Raw genomic sequence first — 7233 nt, 5'->3', positions numbered from 1 at the left:
TAACCCGATCCCTCCCCCTAATACTAACCCTAACCCTAACCCTCACCCTAACCCTAAGTCTCAACCTTACCCTTAATCTCGCCCTCACCCTAACCCTCACACTTACTCTAAAAATCACCCTAACCCTAACCCCCACCCTCACCCTCACACTCACCCTCAGCCTAACCCAAAACCTAACCCTAATCCTAACCTTAACCCTCAATCTCACCTTCACCCTAAACCTAACACTAACCCTAATCCACACCCTCACTCTCACCCTGAACTTCATCCTCACCCTCACCTGAACCCTAACCCTAACCTGATCCCTCACCCTAAACCGAAACCTCCCCCTAACCCTTAACCTAACCCTCACCTTCACCCTCAAACTAAACCTAAACCTAACCCTCACTCGAACCATAACCCTCACCCTAATGCTAACCCTAAGGCTCACCCTCACTCTCACACTTACCCTCACCCTTAACCTCACCCTAAACCTAACCCTAAACTTTACACTAACCCTCAAACTATACCTAACCCTCACCCTAACCCTAAACCTACCCCCAGCCTAACCCTCAACCTAACACTAACCCTCACCCTAACACTAACCCTAAACCTAATTCTTACCCTATCCCTAACCCTAACACTAATCCTCACCCTAACCCTAACCCCATCACTAACCCTAACCCTCCCCCTCCCCCTCACTCTCACCCTAAGCCTAACCGTAACCCTAATGCTAATCCTAACCCTAACCCTCACTCTCACCCTCACCCTGAACCTAACCCTAACGCTAAAACTCACCCTCACATTCACACTCACCCTCACCTTTAACCTCACCCTAACCTTAAAAATAACCCTAACCCTAACCCTCACACTAACCCTAACACTCACCCTTACCCTAACCCTACACCTCAGCCTAACCCTACCCCTCAGCCTAACACTCACCCTAACGCTAACACTAAACCTAACGCTCACCTTCACCATAAACCTAACCCTAAACCTAACCCTTCCCCTAACCCTTAACTTCACCCAAAACCTAACCCTCACCCTGACACTTACACTCACCATAAACCTAACCCTATCCCTATCCCTCACCTTAACCCTCACTATCACCCTAACCCTAACCTTCAGTGTACTCCTCACCCTAATCCAAACCATAACCATAACCATAACCCTCACTCTAACCCTCAAGCTAACCCTTAAACTCACCCAAACCCTCACCCTAACTCTAACCCTAACACTCATCCAAACCATATCCTTAATCCTCAAACTAAACATAACCCTACCCCTCACCCTAACCCTCATCCTAACCCAAACCCTAACCCTAACCCTCAGCCTCAACCTCACCCTAAACCTAACCCTAACCCTAACCCTCATCCTAACCCAAACCCTCAACCTCACCCTCAGTCTAACCCTAACCCTAAGCCTAATCGTAACCCTCACCCTAACCCTCACCCTCACCCTCACCCTCACCCTAAACCTAACCCAAACCTAACCCTCACCCTAACCCTCAAACTCACCCGAAACTTCACCCTAAACCTTACCCTCAACCTAACCTTAACCCTAACCCTAATCCTCAAACTGATCCTAATGTTAACACTAACCCTAAACCTATCCCTCACTCTAACTCTCATCCTAACTCTAACCATTACTTTAACCCTAAGCCTAACCCTAACCTTCACCCTCACCCTAACCCTGAGCCTAAACCTAACCCTAATCCTAAGCCTAACCCTAACCCTCACTCTCATCGTCAACCTAAACCTAAACCTAACGCTAAATCTCCCCCTCACCTTCAAACTCTCTGTCATACTAACTCTGAAAATTACCCTAACCCTAACCCTAACCCTTACTCTCACCCTAACCCTAACCCTAACCCTAACTTCAACCCTAAACCTAACCCTCTTCCTCAACCTCAACCTCAGCCTAACCCTAAAACTAAGCCTAATCCATACCCTAACCCTCACTCTCAACCTCACCCTAAACCTAAGCCTAACTTACTTCTCAGCCTAACCATAACCATACCCTAACCCTAACCCTTTTCCTCACCCTAGCTCTCAACCTAACACTCACCCTGACCCTATCTCTCACCCTAACCCTAACCCTAACCCTAACCCTCACACTAATCCTAACCCGAACCCTAACCCTCACTTTCACCCTCACACTAAACCTGACCCTCACCCTCAACCTAAACTCACCCTGACCATAACCCTAACAATAACCCTAATATTAACCCTAACCCTCACCCAAACCCTAACCCTAACCCTAAACCTAACACTCACCCTCCCCTCCCCCTCACCCTAACCCTAACCCTAACCCTAAACCTAACACTCACCCTCCCCTCGCCTCACCCTCAGCCTAACCCTAACCTTAATCCAAATCCTAAACATAAGCCACACTCTCACCCTCACTTTAAGCCTAAACCTAACCCTAAACCTCGCCCTCCCCCTACCCTTCCCCTCACTCTCACCCTCACCCTAACCTTTACAATAACCCTAACCCTAACCCTCACCCTAACCCTAATACTAAACCTAACCCTATGCCTAAACCACCCCTCCCCCTCCCACACCACTTCAGGGTAACCCTAAACCTAATCCTAATCCTAACCCTAATTCTGACTCTCAACCTCACCCCAAACCTAACCCTAACACTAAACCTCACCCTCACCCTAACCCTTACCCTCACACTGACAATAACCCTAAACCTAACCCTAAACCTTAACCTAACCCTCACCTGAACACTAACTTTAACCCTAACATCAACACTAAACCTAAACCTAACCCTCACCCTAACCCTAACCCTCACCCTAATCCTATCCCTCACCCTGACCCTGAACCTCACCCTAACCCTAATCCTAAACCTAATGCTCACCCTAACCCTAAATTGCAACCTAGCCTTCAACCTAACCCTAACCATAACCTTAAACCTCAGCCTCACCCTAACCCTCACTGTCACCCTAAACCTCACCCTCACCCACACCCTAATCCTCACCCTCATGGGAACACTCACCCAAACACTAAACCTCACCCTCACCTTAATCATCACACTAACCCTAGCACCCACCCTAACCCTAACCCTAACGCTCACCCTAACCCTCACCCTCAACCTCATCGTCACACTCACGCTAAGCCTAACATTAAACTTAACACTAGTCCTAAAACTAGATCTCACCCTCACCCTCACCCTAACTCTTACCCTAACCCTAACACTAAACTTAATGCTCACCCGCACCCTCGATCTCACCCTAACCCTAACCCTAACCCTCACCCTCACCCTCAACCTAACCCTTACACTCAACTTAAACCTAACCCTCACCCTAACCCTAACACTCAGCCTAACACTTACACTCACCCTAACCTTAACCCCAACCCTAATCCTAAACCTCAAACTAACCCTAACACTAACCCTAAACCTATCCCTCACCCTAACCCTAAACCTCACCTTAACCCTAACCCTAATCTTCACACTAACCCTAATTCTCACCCTCACCCAAACCCTAATGTTAACCCTAACCCTAACCCTCAGACTAAACCTACACTTCACCATAACCATAACCCACCCCTCAGCCTAACCCTCACCCTAACCCTCACACTAACACTCAGGCTAACCTTAACCCTCACTCTCATCCTAAACCTCACTCTAACACTTACCCTCACCCTCACCCTCACCCTCAGCCTAACCCTAACCCTAACCCTAATCCTAACCCTAACGCTAACCCTAACACTAACCCTAACCCTTAAATTCACCCTCACCCTCACCCTCAACCTAACCCTCATCCTCACCCTCACCCTCACCTTAGTCATAACACTAACCCTCACTCTAACCCTAATTCTCACCCTAACCCTAAACCTAACCCTCACCCTCACCCTTACCCTAAACCTAACACTCACCCTCACACTCACCCTAAAACTCATCCTAACCGAAATGCTAACACTAAACCTCACCCTCACCCTAACCCTCACCAGAACCCTTACCCATACCTTAAGCGTAACCTTAAACCTTACCCTAATGCTCAGACTAAACCAAGCCCTCACCCCAACCCTAACCCTACCCCTCAGCCTAACTGTCACCCTAACACTAAACCTAACCCTAATTCTCACCCTATCCCTAAACCTAACCTAACCCTCACCCTCAACCTAGCCCTCACCATAAAGCTAACACAAACCCTAACCCTCACCCTAACCTTCACCGTCATCCTAACCCTAACCCTAAACCTCACCCTGACCCTAAACCTCACCCTAATCCTAACCCTAAACCTAACACACAACTTCACGGTAACCCTCACCCGTACCCTTACCTTCACCCTCACCCTCAACCTAACCCTAACCATCACCCTAACGCTCAACCTAACCCTCACCCTAAACCTTACCCTAACCCTAACCCTGACCCTCACCCTCACCCTAACCCTCACCCTAACCCGAAACCTAACCCTAACCCTATCCCTCACACTAAATATAACCCTCACCCTAACCGTAATCCTACCCCTTAAACTAACACTCATACTAACCCTAACCCTAAACCTAAACCTAAACCTAAACCTAACCCTCACCCTAAACCTAACCCTAACCCTCACCGTAACACAATCCCTCACCCTCACCCTCACTCTCACCGTCAATCAAAGCCTAACCCTAACCCTAATCCTAATGCTAACCCTAACCCTAACCCTAATCCTAACCCTAACCCTCACCCTCACCTTCACCCTAACTCTAACCCTTACACAAACCTAACCCTAAACTCACCCTAACTCTAAACCTCACCGAACCCCAAGCCCCACCCTCACACTCAACCTAACCCTAAACCTATCCCTAACCCTCACATTCATCCAAACTCTAAAGCTAACCCTAACCCTCACCCTAAACATCACCCAAACCCTGAGGCTAACTCTAACCCTCACCCTCACCATAAACTCTAGAGAGCTGCGTGCAGCCGCACCTGAAAGATGGTGCTGGCTTCCGCCCTCCGCCTTCCCAATTGAGAGTGCTCTCTGTGGTAAACAACTCCTTATATGGCTAAAGCAAACAATCTGGCTTGCTTCTGCGCACCTGAACCTATTGGTGGTTCCCACGTGGCGTATCAGGGTTGGCTACCCAGCGGGTACTTAAGGCTGTGGGGAATTCTCCCCGGGGTTAGGGTCAGAAGATTGCTCAAAGGTACAGAATAAACTGCAGAGAGAAGAGCTCGGTGTCGCGTCTTCCTTGCTGGTCGAGGCGGTCGTGACAATAAACCTCGCCCTAACACTTACACTAACCCTAAACTTATCCTAACCCTAAACTTAACCGTGACACTAATCCTAACACTAACCCTAAATCTCAACTTCACCCAAACCCTCACCCTAACCCTAAACCTAAAACTCACCCTAACATTAACCCTAACCCTAACCCTAATCCTCACCCACACCCTAACCCTCAGCCTCAACGGAACACTCAACCAAACCCTAAACAAACAACCTCACCATAAACATCACCCTAAAGCTAACCCTCACCCTAACCCTAAACCTCACCCTAACCCTTACCCTCACCCTAATCCTAACCCTAAACCTCACCCTAACCCTAAACCTGACCCTTACCCTCACCTTAACCCTAACCCTCCCCGTAACCATAACCCTCCCCCTCACACTAAGCCTAACCCCAACCCTAACCCTAACCCTCACACAAAACCTAACCCTCACCCTAACCCTAACATAACCCAAAGGCTAACTCTCACCCTCACCCTAAACCTCTCCCTAACCCTTACACTAACCCTAACCCTAACCTAACCCTAACCCTCACAATAATCCTAACCCTAATCCTAACCCTCGCTCTCACAGTAACCCCCACCGTCACCCTAACACTCAACCTAAACCTAACCCTCATCCACACCCTTAACTTCACCCTCACCTGAACACTCACCCTAACCCTAAGCCTCACCATCACCCTAAACTTCACACTAACCCTAACCCTTACCCTAACCCTAACCCTAACCCTCACCCTAACCCTCACCTTCAACCTCACCCTCACCCTCACCGTAAACCTCACCCTAAACCTTATCCTCACTCTAATCCTAAACCCAACCCTAACCCTCACTCTCAACCTAACTCTTATGCTCACCCTAACCGTTACCCTCACCCTAACCCCAAGCGCAACCCTAACCCTAAACCTCACACAAAACCTATCCATCACCCTAACCCTAAACCCAACCCTAACCCTCATGAAAATAGTCACACTAACCCTACACCTCACACTAAACCTTACCATAACCCTCAACCTAACCCTCAAACTCACCCTCACCCTCACCCTCAGCCTCAGCCTAACAATAACCCTAATCCTAACCTTAACACTCACCTTCACCATAACCCTAACCCTAACCTTAACCCTCAACTTCACGCTCACCCTCAGCCTAACCCTCAGCCTCACCATCACCCTCACCCTAACCGTAATCCTAACCCTAACACTAACCCTAACCCTAAACCTAACCCTAACCCTCACACTAAAGCTAACCCCCACCCTAATCCTAAACCTACTTCTCACCCTAACCCTAACAGTAAACCTAAACCTCACACTAACCCTAACCGTAACCCTAACCCTCACGCTATCCCTAAACCTAATCCTAACTCTCACCCTCACCCTAGCATTCACCCAAACCTAATTCTAACCCTAACCCTCACCCTCACCCTAACCCTAAGCCTAACACTAATCCTCACCCTCACTCTAACCCTCAACGTCACCCTAAATCTCACCCTCACTGGAACACTCACCCTAACCCTAACCCTCATCCTCAACCTAACTCTCACCCTCAACCTAACCGTTACTCTCACCCTAACCCTAAGCCCAACCCTAACCCTAACCGTCACATTAACACTAACCATCACCCTAACCCTAAACCTAACCCTAACCCTAACCCAAATCTTCACACTAACCCTAAACCTCACCGTAACCCTTACCCTAACCCTAACACTCAAACTAAACCTCACCCTCACCCTCACCCTCACCCTCAACCTCAGCCTAACCCTAACCCTAATCCTAAACCTAATGCTCACCCTCACCCTACCCCTACCCCTAACCCTAACCCTCACCTTCACACTCACCCTCAGCCTAACCCTCAGCCTCACCATCACCCTCACCCTAACCGTAATCCTAACCCTAACACTCACCCTAACCTTGACCCTCACCCTAACCCTAACCCTAACCTTCACACATAACCTCCCCCTCCCCCTAACCCTAAACCTAAACCTAACACTCACCCTAACCCTAACACTCACACTAAAGCTAACCCCCACCCTAA

This window comes from Dipodomys merriami, unplaced genomic scaffold, assembly GCF_024711535.1.
Source record: "Dipodomys merriami isolate MVZ:Mamm:240054 unplaced genomic scaffold, mDipMer1.0.p SCAF_127, whole genome shotgun sequence".
Lineage (NCBI taxonomy): Eukaryota > Metazoa > Chordata > Mammalia > Rodentia > Heteromyidae > Dipodomys > Dipodomys merriami.
This window is presented reverse-complemented; position numbering follows the sequence as displayed.